Source organism: Chiloscyllium plagiosum, unplaced genomic scaffold (assembly GCF_037043375.1).
Source record: "Chiloscyllium plagiosum isolate Xiang-an unplaced genomic scaffold, Cpla_swu_hap1 HiC_scaffold_48, whole genome shotgun sequence".
NCBI lineage: Eukaryota > Metazoa > Chordata > Chondrichthyes > Orectolobiformes > Hemiscylliidae > Chiloscyllium > Chiloscyllium plagiosum.
The window spans coordinates 41,480,676-41,493,996 of record NW_028270186.1 but is presented as its reverse complement, the minus strand read 5'-3'; the positions used below and the strand labels follow the sequence as shown (position 1 = coordinate 41,493,996).

General features: G+C 43.9%; 1 pseudogene; it reads left to right on the top strand.

Annotated features, from left to right (window-relative positions):
- The window catches only part of LOC148135890 (putative G protein-coupled receptor 139), a 54,553-nt pseudogene that overhangs the window by 39,781 nt on the left and 1,451 nt on the right, over positions 1 to 13,321 (top strand).

Below are 13,321 nucleotides of genomic sequence, written 5' to 3'. Positions count from 1 at the left end.
ATGGATAGAAATTGGGAGAAGGGGAGATCCTACACTACAAAACATAGAGAAAAGCACACTGGCAATAGTTTACCACCGGTGAAAAAGAAGCCAAAGGGAGTTGAAAGGTGGTGAAAGGCCTCAGGTGCTCTCACTATAATGGAGTGGAACACATAAAATAACAGTGCCGATGGTTTAAGAAGGGCACTGGGAAAAGTTGTTTTCACTGCAGTAAGTTGGGACACACAGTGCTGGGGGTTGAAGGAAGAAACTTTGGGAAAATATGTGGCGGGGGGACAAGTGGGCTGAAAGATACAGAATGATTGGAATAAAGGTGTTTCATTATATTGTTTGCCATTAGAGATGCCCCAAATAAATCTACTCACTTTACTTCCTTTGAGTAAATATTCGTATATGAAGTGAGAGGTCCTTTGAAATTAATTAACTATAAACTGACAGGACCGAAATCGAAGATCTCACATTTGGATTAAGTATCTGAGGTGAGGGAAAGATTAGATGGAGTAGGCAAGTTAGCTAAACAGCACCTGGAGAGGATACAGCATGGAATGAAGCAGGTGGCAGATAAAAACTCTGAAACTTTGACGATTTCCCGTGGGGATGACATATTAGTATTGCCAACAGTCGTCGGCCCCTTTCAAATTAAAAAAAAAGTGTTGAGTCAGTTCAACTATCTGGTAAAGATACCGGAGATGACAAAAAATGTTAGAGTACGTCATGTGAATGAATAATGCTCCAGACACATTTAAGACTCAGGAACAGAGTTGTGGCCAGATGTACAAATTGTGTAGTACATCTGTATGATGTCGTGTTCTTTAGCAAGTGATTGAAAGCTCACATGTTACAGCTGGCAGACCATGCTGAACGATTACAAGAAGCAAACTTGGTAATAAACTTAAAGAAAACAGAATTCTCGAAGGCAGAGGTGACGTTCTTGGGAAATTACATTGGATATGGAAGGTTGACCCCATGGAACACAAAGACGAAGGTCTTTGAGGAATTTCCACAACCATCCTCGAAGAAAAAGGTGCTTCGATTTTTGGAACGAAGTGGATTCTATCGGACGTTTGTTCCAGACTTCAGCAGCGTATTGGCACCACTGATGGATTTATGAAAGAAGAACACAGAATTGTGATGGACAGAACAATGTCAGGAGGCATTTGAGAATTTTAAAGCAGGATTAATCACAGCACCAATTTTAGCTGAACCAAATATTTTGAAAACCTTTGAAAATTGCATTTGATGCTCGGGATATGGGGCTCGGAGATGTATTGATACAGTAAGATGATGATGGAATTGAATTGCTAATTAGCTACTTGCCGAAAAAACTCAATATCCACCAGAAAAAAAAAAGCAACATCTCCATTATTGAAAAAGAATGATTAAGTTTCGCACTGGACTGACAATATTTTAATATTTATATGACAAACATATTGTCACAGATGATCGTGGTCAACGACAAAACTCTCGCAGTTTTTTGAATATTCAAAGAACAGAATATGAGAGTATTTCATTGGAGTCCTATTTTACCGACTTTAAACTTACAAAATATACATGCTGTGGGTCCTAAAATGTGGTAGCAGATGTGTTATCGCAGATTTAAAGGAAAACGTTTAGATAAGATTTGACTTATTGCAATGTTAGTTATGTGTGCAGAATTAATATGTATGGTATAGCTGAGATTAATACTTTTGTAATTCATAATAATAGGATTAAGAATTAGAAGAAAAGAAATGAAGCCATCTTTTCATTCTGCTGTTTCATGTTTTTTTTTCCTGAAGGGGGCAGGTGTTATGAAGCCGAAATCATGTCTGGTCACTTTCCGACAGAACGGGTTTTGCTGAATAGAAAGTACAACCACAGTACCAGCTGAAGGTCGTTTATCAGAAATTGCCGCTTGACCTTTATCAGGTGGGGATGTAGGTTGAGAAATGGCAAATGGAGTTTAATATAGACGTGTGAGGTCTTGCATTTTGGAAACTCAAATCAAGGTAGGAGTTTCATGGTGAATAGGAGGGTCTTAAGGGGTGTAGTGGGCAGAGGGACCTTGGTGTTCAGTGCACGGTTCTCTAAGAGTGGAGTCACAGGTAGACAGGGCAGTGCAAAAGGCTTTTGGCACATTGGCAGAGCGCTTAATCGGTAGAGATGTGAGAGACGAAGAAATGGCGATGCTGAAACATGAGGAGTGGCAGCAATCACTTATTTCCAAAAGAGACATTGTTAGGGTGACAAATTCCATACTTTACTCAGGATTGATTGGTTTGATTTATTGTCAGCTGTACCTTAGTACAGGGAAACACTGTATTTATGAGCAGTGGAGGAAGATCATAGTAAGCATGGCCAGACAGATCATAGAGTGGAAATAGGCTTGGACAGAGTAAAGCATACAGGATACACTGAACAGGACGTGCACTAGACAAGATCAACATGAATAAGATCAGCATTATTTGAACTTAGAGAGTCCATTCATCAGTCTAACGTGACTTTCCTAATAGTTTATATGCCTTAATTAACTCTCCCCACATGAATGCGAAGTCGGCACGGTGGCACAGTGGTTAGCACTGCTGCCTCACAGCGCCAGAGAACCGGGTTCAATTCCCGCCTCAGGCGACTCTCTGTGTGGAGTATGCACATTCGCCCCGTGTCTGCGTGGGTTTCCTCCGGGTGCTCCTCTTTCCTCCCACACTCCAAAAATGTGCAGGTTAGGTGAATGATAGGTATAGGTGAATGGGTCTGTGTGGGTTGAGCTTCGGCGAGTCGCTATGAAGTTGTTGCGCTGAAGGGCCTGTTTCCACACTGTAAATAATCTAATCTAATCGGCGTGTGAACCCGTTGTGTTGTTCACAATTCCCAACAACAGCCACAATACCTTCCATCTGAAACAGGTAGCCATTCCTACCAACTTCCGCCCTACATAGAGAACACCAGGCTGTCACCTCGGAGATGGAACATGCCTTCTTGAGACTTCACACAAGGCTTCCCTCCTCAGCGCGAGTAAACCACGTTAAAGTCCCACGTGTGCATCATGAGCGGTGGCGCCACGAGGTACAACGTGGAGTAATCTGTCTGTGCAGCCTCTGCTCCAATTGGTCATCATGTTAGAGCATCAATTAGGATGACAGTGAGGACTGCCCATGCTGGAGATCAGAGTAAACAGTGGTTTGCTGGAAAAACACAGCAGGAGAGCCGATGTTTTGGGCATAAGCCATTCATCAGGATCAGCACCAATTACCCTATTCTGCCCCTGTGTAAGTGCATTGAGGTGGGAATGGCCTCCTACTGTTCCTATATAAGTGGCTCAACGGGCTGAATGGCCTCATTCTGTTTCTGTGTAATTGACTCAAAGGACTGAATGACTTCTTCCTTGTCCAATTGGACAGGGCCAAGGGCCGGATTGGGTTACCCCTGGTTCCTGTTTGACAGCTCGATGTGCTGACAAGTGTGATGATGCTGCAACTTTAAGAGGTTATTTTGTCCTGGTTTCTTTTAAGAGAGAGATTGAACCAGCTGGCTAGTTAAGACCACTGGGTAAACAGCGAGGGAGGCCTTGGGTTTATTTTAATGCAGCTTGAATGGGTGTGGCCAGCTCTCACAGATTAGGATCTCTGGGTTTGGTTTCTTAGTAACATCAGAAACTATTGGGGTCTACACAGAGTTGGAAGATTCAGTGAATGTCTCTTGGCTGCTACTCTGTCTGAATTTTCTCTTGATGCTGTTTTTAATTCCTGGGTTGGAGAAATATTTGTGACTATCTGTGTCTGAATGTTCCTTTTTGTCAAGGGCTGTGTTTATGGGATTTCCCTGGATTGGAACAGTTTATTAGTAATCGTTCCATGATCTATTATTCTGTTAACTTGTCTAATAGAATTATGTTATTCGAAATTCCTGTTTGTTTGGTTTCATTTTATCTTCCGTGTTTAAATAAATGGTGTTTGCTTCACACCGAGTAGTTTGACCAGTCAAATTGCATCTGGAACAGACACTTTGCATTTCCTTTAAATTACGAAAACGTTAGTGTCAAGGCTACCGCCTTCAAATATTTTCGAGGGGCTCTGGTGTGGTCCATCACACTAGACTCCTTCTCTTCCTGAGTAATAGGCTGGAGGCACCGAATAGGCTGTCCCTGTTCTACTCTAATAGTGTCAATGGGCTGAATGACTTCCTCATATTCCTGTGAAAGCAGCGTGAGCTGCTGAATGAACTCTATTTTACTGTGGCAATGTGCATTGCCAGGCAGTGCTGTTACATGAATGTTACAGACCATTTAACAGCACAAACCTGACTGGTGTCTGGGTCTTGCTGCACATGGACACAGACTGGTTCAGGAACTGATGGGCGACAAATGTTCTGAACATTGTGGAATATTCAGTGACCATCCCCTCTTCTGATGTTATGGTGGGGAGGGTGGGGGCGGGAAGACTTTGATGAAGCAGCTGAAGCTGTTTGTGAAGAGGAAGCTACCCTGAGGATCTCCCACAGAGGTGACCCAGGACTGAGATGGTGAACATCTTCCTTTGTGCCTGGTGTGACTCCAAACACTGGACAGTTTAGTCTGATTCCCATTAAGTCCAGTTTTGTTCAGCTCCTTGATGTCAACAAAAGCCAACCACTGCCTTGATATCAGGGCCAGTCATTTGTACCTGAATCCTTTGTCAACCTCTTTTGTTCATATCAATAGGCCATGGTATAGGAACATGTGTTTTCTTCAAACAAATGGTATTGAATGTCAGGGTTTCTCTTCTCAATAATGTTAGGGAGCATGACGACTGAAAGTATTTGAAGAAGAGGTCGGTGGATATTGACCTGACAGAGAGTTGAGGACGATGAAGAATTGGGTACGAAAGAGGATTTGAGACTAAGAGCAGATCAGTCTTGATCTTAGTGAAGGTCAAGGCAGGCTTGGGGAGTGAACGACCTGTCCCAGCTTCTGATGTTCTCACATTCTGTTATTGGAGAGTTTAATGGGTGTTATTGTCATAAATGTGCAATTACTGAATATTGCAGTCAGGGAGAACAGATGATTTTGTGAGCCATCTCTGGTGAGTATATGGGCTGTATTCAGAGTCAATCTGCGTCTACAGCATGACCAACAAATGAAGCACAAGTTGCAGAGAGGGGAAGCTCTATGAAGAGAGATGAGGGGCCTCTTTCCTACCTGTGCCTGGATTTTCCAATTACATTTCCCAAATCATTTCAAAGCGTGTGTGACAGTCTTGAGAGGCTGAATGGTCTCCTCTGTTTCTGTGCACCACATTATAGGAGTAAGTGGCCTCCAACTGTCCCTGTCTAGCAGGTATGAGGGGCTGAATGGAACACAGAAACATGGGACTGAGGAGCAGGAGTGGGTCATTAGACACTTTAAGCCTTCTCCACCAGGAACTACGATTGTGGATGATCAGGTGTGGACTCAGCCCCACTTTCCTGTCTGTATCCTAATATCCGTGACTTAATTCCCTGTCAAAAATTTAGTAATGCAGATTTCAATCAATGTGAACATAGAGGCACGATAAACTTCCAGTGAAGAGAATTCCCATTTGAAAGGTCATTTTAGAATTTTTCGTCATCCTTCTTATACAATCAGAGAGTCATGCAGAACAGAAACAGACCCGTTAGTCCAACATGTTCACTCCGATCGGATATCAAATCTGATCCAGTCCCATGTTCCAGCATTTGTCCAATATCCCTCCTCTTTCAGATACTTTTTAAATGTGCGATTGTAACCACCTTCAGCACTTCCTCTGACAGCACTTTCTGTACACACACCACTCTCTGTGTGAAACATTTACCTTCAGGTCCCTTCTAAATCATTCGCCCTCTCCCCTTCAACCTATGCCTCTGAATCTGGTCTCCCCTACCCTGAAGAGCAGAACGTGGCTGTTCAGAATATCCATTCCCCTGATGATTTTATAAACATCAATAATGTCACCCTTCAGCCTCTGACACTCCAGGGAGAAACACCTCAACCTCATCAAACTCTCCCTGGGACATCTGTGTAAATCTTTTCTGCAGACAACCACCTTGTCTGCAGTTTTCCTACAGTGGCCTTCCCAACACGGTGTACAGATGCAACATGCCACCACAAACCCTATACTCAATGCTCTCACTGATGAAGGCAAATGTGCCAAATATGTTCAGCACCACTCTGTCTACCTGCGACTCCACTTTCAAGTAACAATGTACCTGAAGCCCGAGGTCCCTTTGTTCCATTACACTCCCCACGACTTGCCATTAAGTGTATAACTTCTTCCTAAAATGCAAAACCTTATATTTATCTAAATAAACATCATCTGTCACACCTTGCCCCTTTGTCCCATGTAATTGTGGTCTCGTTGTACACTGAGATAATCTACTACACCACATTTCTGATGTCATCTGTAAACTTATTAAGTATGGTCCCGATATCCACACCTAAGTTCATTACATAAATGATGAAATGCAGCGAACTGAGCACTGATTCTTGCAGCACACCGCTGGTCACAAGCCTCCAGTCTGAAAAATATCCCCCTTCCTTCAAGGCAATCGTGACTAGCTTCTTCTGTGTCCCATGTGACCGATCCTTTAATCTGTCTACCAATTGGAATGTTATGAACACTTTGCTGAAGTCCATATATACAATGTCTATCAAATTGCCTTCATTAATCTTCTTTTTTACCTCTTCATAAAACTCAACCAAATTAATGAGACATGATTTCCCATGCAGAAAGACACGTTGTCTACCCCAATCAGTCCTTGTCTTTCCAAATGTATGAAAATACTTTCCCTTAGAATCCCCTCCAACAACTTACCCACCACGGACATAAGGCTCACCCGTCAATAGTTCCCCGACTTTTTGGGTCACTCTTTCCTTTCCTAGTCCCACTCCTCCATTGCTCACAACAAATGTTAAATGTAACCAGGTTGCTGATATGGCCGATGATATTGGTCTCAGATTGGGTCAGGGTCAGTTTTAGGAACAAGTCAGGCTAGTTTCTTTAATATGCTCAAATAGCACGTTTATGATCCAGAGCAACGTTACTCAAACTATGATGGAAAGATGAATGGCAAACTGTTTGGGTATTGCAAATATATAATCGATATTTCCCTGTTTAAAATGCTGAGACACACACACACACACAATCTCTGCAATTTGAAGTTGAAAGAACATTGTCCAAATATTAGTGTAACTTATGACAAAAGAAAAAATTGAGAGATTGTCCAAAATGTGCTTCTGCTTCTGAAGATGTTTTACTCACACAAGCTGCTAGCAATGGGATTTCATCCTGGGACAGTTGGATTTGGCTGAATTCCCTTTCCATTAGGCAGTGAGAAGATTCCAATGAATTCTGGTCAGTAATCACCCAAAGGGTAGCACAGTGGCTCAGTGGTTAGCACTGCTATCTCACAGCACTAGGAACAGGGGTTCTAATACAGCCTCGGGCGACTATCTGTGTGGGGTTTGTACATTTTCCGTTTGACTGCGTGAGCTTCTAATAGGTGCTCCAGTTCCCTCCCACAGCTCGAACTGTGTACATTAGGTGGATTGGCCATGCTAAGTTGCCTGTCGTATTCAGGGATTTCTAGGTTAGGTGCATTAGTCAGAAGTAAATCTCAGGGAACGGGCCTGGCAAGGTTAATGTTTGGAAGTTTGATATGGACTTGTTGGGCCGAAGGGCGTGTTTCCACACTTCATGAATTCTTTAACAATGAGAATGGTAATGATGACCGTATAGGTGTTGTTTTTTTTAGCTCACACACATTGCTTTGATGAGGAATAATGAGGGAGAGAGAGAGTGTGTAATAGGCCACTCCTTCTCAGGAAGATTACATTGTCTCCCTCTCTGAGTTGAATCACACAGTAACGTCATCCTCTCCCAAAATGGATCATGTGAGGTCACCTTGTATAATGTCCAAACAATGTCTCCATCACATTCCCTGTTCCATGTCGATGCATCATTGTTGCCATCTCGCACAGAGCTATACCCTAAGCAGAAAATGGTCTTGGTCAATTTGAAAATATGTTTATATGCCCCTGCGTCATTAAAAAAAATAAAATGTTTAATGTATTTAGAATACCTGTGTTAAAATGAATGCATTTTTTCAAGAAACACATAAATTGCTGGTAATGCTCGGCAGGCCTGTCAGTACCCAGATGTCTTTTACATGCTGCAGTTGTACCAGCCTCCACCACTTCCTCTGGCAGCTCATTCCATATGCAAATCATCCTCTGCGTGAAAAGGTTCCTCTTAGGCCTCTTCAAAACCTTTCCCCTCTCACTTTCAATCAATGCCCTCTAGTTTTGAACGCCCCTAACCTGGGGGAAACCCTAACTACTCACCCTATCCATGACCATTCTGATTTTATAAACCTCTACTGCTGCAAGATGTGACTCCAATCAACACGAATAGCTTTGCTTTCAATCATTCTGGGCCGAAATTCTGAAATTCAATTCTGACACTTCTTTCTCCATCAGGTCACAATTCTACAACCAGTTTAATCAGTTTGATCAGATGTATCATGAGACACTCCGTTGGGATTGACACCGATACCTTTGTGCCCGGAGGTAGGGACACGAGCATCACTGAGCAATACCCATAAAGCTGTAACATTATTCTCCTGTGTGTTTGTTCATCAGCCTGTTCTGACATGCTGTGACATACCTCTGCAACAGGCAGGACTTGAATCCAGTCCTATTAGTCCAGAGATAGGAACACTACCACACAAGTTCAGGAATTAAAATCAAATCCAGAGTTCTGGTTCAGAGCCAGGGACACTACCTACTACACTACCATACCCAGACTTGGGTCATATTTTAAGTGCCAGCTTTCAGCTCGGTGTGGATTTATTATAATCAGGTTACCATCACTGTGCTACACAAAACACGTTGTATTGTTAAACAAATGCAAGATATTTGTCTCAACTGTCGGATATTGAGTGCACGTGCTGTGCCATCGAAATTAACTATGAACGTCTTCAATCGCTATTATCTGTAATCTACAATATTAACGAAAGAAAGCCTCCAGTCACAGTCTGCCCAATGAAGGGTCTCGAATAGATTTTTATCACTGAACACCACAGACAACGAAAAAGCATAATTTCTGGTCCCAAAACACCGATCACTATTACCCACCTCTAACTCGCGACTGCCCGCTTCCTAAAACAATGAAATGACACTCGGCCGCTGATTACTGTCCAGCCTCTCCTCCCCACTGACTGTGTCTGCAATCTGTCCCTCCTCCCCCAAACCACACAAGGCAAACCAAGCTCAGGGTCTTTGTGAAAATCAAGGCCGGAGTGTGCAGGCCTCCTGGAGACGGGGAGGATAATTTAAAGGAGGAGAGTGAAGAGGTGGTAATATCAATCACTGGGCTGAGGCGTAGCAGATGGAGTTTAGTTTGGATTAATGCGAGGTATTGGGTTTGGTAAATTAAACAAGAGCAGGACCTATACAATTAAAAGCAGGGCCTTTGGCAGTGTTAGAGAACAGAGACCTAGGCCGTCAGTTATAATTCTTTAAAACGTGTATCTCAGGTAGATAGTATGGTTAAGGAGGTGTCTTCATTGGTCAGACCTTTGAGTATTGGAATTGGGATGTCATGTTGTGGTTGTACAGGACATTGGTGAGGCCTCTTCTGGAATACTGTGTCCAGTCTGGTCATCATGCCCGCTCATTCCATAGGCACACCACCCTCTGGGTGAAAAAGCTGCCCCTTAGGTCACTTTTAAATGTTCCCCTCTCACCTTAAACCTGTACCGTCTAGTTTTGGTCTCCCCACCCATAGTAAATACCTTGATTATTCACTTTAATATTACTGACCTTGATATTATTAAGCTGGAGAGGATTGAGCAGACATTAACCTGGATGTTGTTGGGAATGGAGGGAGAGGCTGGGTATACTGAGACTATTTTCAATGGAGAGTATGAGATTAAGGGGTAACTTTACAGAGAGGTGCGTATAAGCTGAAGGGCTGATGCCTTTTCCCTAGAGTTGGTGATTCAAAACTGAGGGATATTTTAAGGTGTGAGGAAAAAGATTTACAGAAGTCATGAGAGGTAATTATTTTAGTCAGAATCTGGCTTATGTGTGGAATGAACTCCCAGAGCAAGTGGTGAGAGCAGGGACAGTTACAATGTTTGAAAGACATTTAGATCAGTACATGGATAAGACATCAGTTTGGATGGTGCTGTGAGCAGCTGCCCTCTCCCTCACCCTCTCTGAATGAATCTCTGTTGGTTTTCACCCTCTGCCAATGCCGTTGCAATGGCGTGGAGAGGCCAGCAGGGGGTGGCATTTCATTACTTTAAGCACCACAGAGACTGCCAGACCTGCCCCACACAGAGACACACAAATACACACACACACAGGAATTGTCAGGGCGTGGCGTGAATCTCATCTGGTCACTTAAACTAAACATAAAGAAATGCTCAATTTGCCTTGTAAACTGATAAATATGAGTGACAGAGAACTCCCAAATTCCACTGTTTATATAATAACATCAATTTATTTTTTAACTCTGAAAGTGAACATTTTACATCAAGCATTCTGAATTCTGAGACCCTCTTTCTCTTAACTGTTTATTACCCCACTCCAACTCTATAATGATATACTGTTTCAATAAGACGCTTATTAAAATTGCACTCATTTAATTTCAAAATCACACAGCAGCTGTTGTTTGTGTGTCTTCTTGTGGCCATCGATCTCCCTGGGTCATCTTCTGTCTTTTTACTGCGAATATGTTCCATATGAAACGGTACCTTTGATAGAGAGTGTTTCCTAATCTCTTGGATCTGTGTTAATGGCATTTACTCTGTCTGCAATTTTCTAAATGCCTGCATTTTTAATATGCACTTCCGAAAACCAATACATTCACACTTGATTTGGTTTTATCCTGTGGCATAATTTAAACTGATTGGTAAAATTCGAATTGTTGTCCAAGGAGCAACCATCTTAGGGATCTACTTCACACCCAAATGTGACATATTTTCAGTTGTCCTTCACACTCTGGGTCTGCCATACTCTCATATCACAGGTGCTTGGAAGCTCTCAGTTCAGAACAGCTTTCCCTCTCTCTTAAAGGTACATACACACTTTCGACATCATGACATTAATACCCTGATGTCAATACAGAAACTTGGAGCCAATCTGGAATTCTCTTCTCTATGGTTTATCAATATTTCATTCACTCCATCTGGTTTGTATCAGGACTTTTGTTGCTCCATTGACAGCATGTCATTATTCGACTCTGTCCGTGGGAATAAAGCGGTATTTCATTTGCTCACACTAGTGAGTGTAGCAGAATTTCAGTTGTTGCATGGGAACTGTGACGCTATAACAATCTCAATGTTTGTAGATGGCACCAAACCTGGAAAAACTCTGAAGTCCATGGAGGACAGTGTGGAACTCTAACAGTGCAATCACACGTTGGTGTAGTGTTCAGGTGTATGGCAGCTGGGGATCAATGCAGAGCAGTGTGAGGTGAGGCACTTTGGTAGGAAAGACAATGAAAGACAATATAAAACAGGCCGTACCGTTTAATTAGGGGGTGCAGGAGCAGAGAGTCCTGGGTGTATATGAGCACAGGTTTTTGAAGATATCAGGACAAGTGGGGATAGCAGTAACTATCACAAATTAGTTTCAGTATCTGAGCTGTTTAGAGGGGAAGGTGTAGGAGGGAGCCTCCGTGCTCCCTTCCTGGGAGGTGGTGGTGACGATGTGTTGTGAGCCCACCCTCCTGCCCACCGAGACCGTGGGGATTCCATTTGTACCAGCTCGACCCAAAAGGGAGATGGTGTCAGGGCCACAGCTTCTACGTTGTGCCGGGGGGAAACGGAGCTGCCAGTGGGTTTAAAGTGAGAATTGCCCTTCACTGAACATTGCTCCTTACTCGGTCGGTAGGAGGTGGGTGTTTCAGAATCTCCACACAAGGCATCCCGGTTCTCTCTGGCTCCTACCAGGGTCCTCCCCACATGGCGGGGGAGGGGGTGAGGGAATGGATATCGGGAACTCCACCACCCGGCTTGGCCCTTTCTGTCCTATTCCAGGCTGTTTCTCCTGGAATGGGAGAAAGGGAGGGAGGGAGTGTGGGAGCGGGTGGCCCTGCTGTTAGTGTCGGTGTAGGTGGGGAGACGGTGTCATGCTGAGGTGTCTGGAGGGAGTCAGTCCACAGTGTTGTATGCATGCAGCATTATTAGTGTAGGGGAGCGGGGTAAAGTGGAAGGAAGGGGGGGGCGTGGCGAAGGTGGTGCATGCAGCAGTGAGAGTGGTGGAGCTTGAGCCTTGTTCGGATGTCGGCGCTATAACAGACATACAGTGAGTGTGAGAGAGCAGAGAGAATACGGTGACCCTTATCCTAAAAGAGCGGGGAAGGTTATTGAAGCTTGTCCTGTATTGCTGGGCATTTCTTCAGACCGCAGATACTGCACTGAGGTAGGTGGAGAGCTCAGACCATGCTCGGTGGGTCTGGTGGTGTGGCCTCCTCTGGAAAGAGAATGGTCTCATTCTATACTAGCTCATCCACCAGCACCTCCGTGCTCCTGTCGACAAACCGGGGTGTAATTGCCCATGATCTGCCATGCTCGAGGTAAACTGTGCAGGGCCGCTCCGAACTTAGAAAGCACAACCGTGTGTCCATTGGCCTTTTGAAGATGGCACAAATGACAGGGATCACGAAATATCCAGGGGCATCCGGGCGATGGTGAGTACCACCCGCCATGATGGGTGGGAGGATCAGGCTGGTATTGAATGAGAGAGACATCATGGGGTGGGCTGGGTAGTTAATGAGATGAGTCCGATACGATAGCACCAGGAAATAGCTCAGCCTCCTGCGGACGATCCGTCTGTCACACTCAAGGAAAATCAAACAAAGATAAATTATTGTTAGAATCTGCCCAATGAGTCATAGATTTGGTTGAAAGCAATTCCAGTAACAAAGATGCCGAACAAATGCTCATCTGGCATCACACAAATATCCTTTTATCCCATCTTTCCTGGGAAGACAGGTTCATGTTACAGGATGCTATCGAAGTGTCTACATTTCAGCATTCTGAAACCTGGGAACACATCCTTCCATGTCACTATATCTCAGTCTCCCCCTCTCTGTCTATTTCCCAAACCCCTCCCATGTGGTGATAATTAACAGATTCCCCCGCCATCTCTTTCTGGCAGTGATGTTCACACCCACAGCACCCACTTGTCATGGTACAATGGAGAGATGGAGCTGTAAATGCGTGGGAGTTGTACATCCTGTCACTTCCAGCATGGGCTGCAAGTTGCCCCATACTGCGCAGGGATCTAACACAGTGTTACTGAGGAATGCAGTGGGTTGGTGAACAGAGTTCTACATGCCGG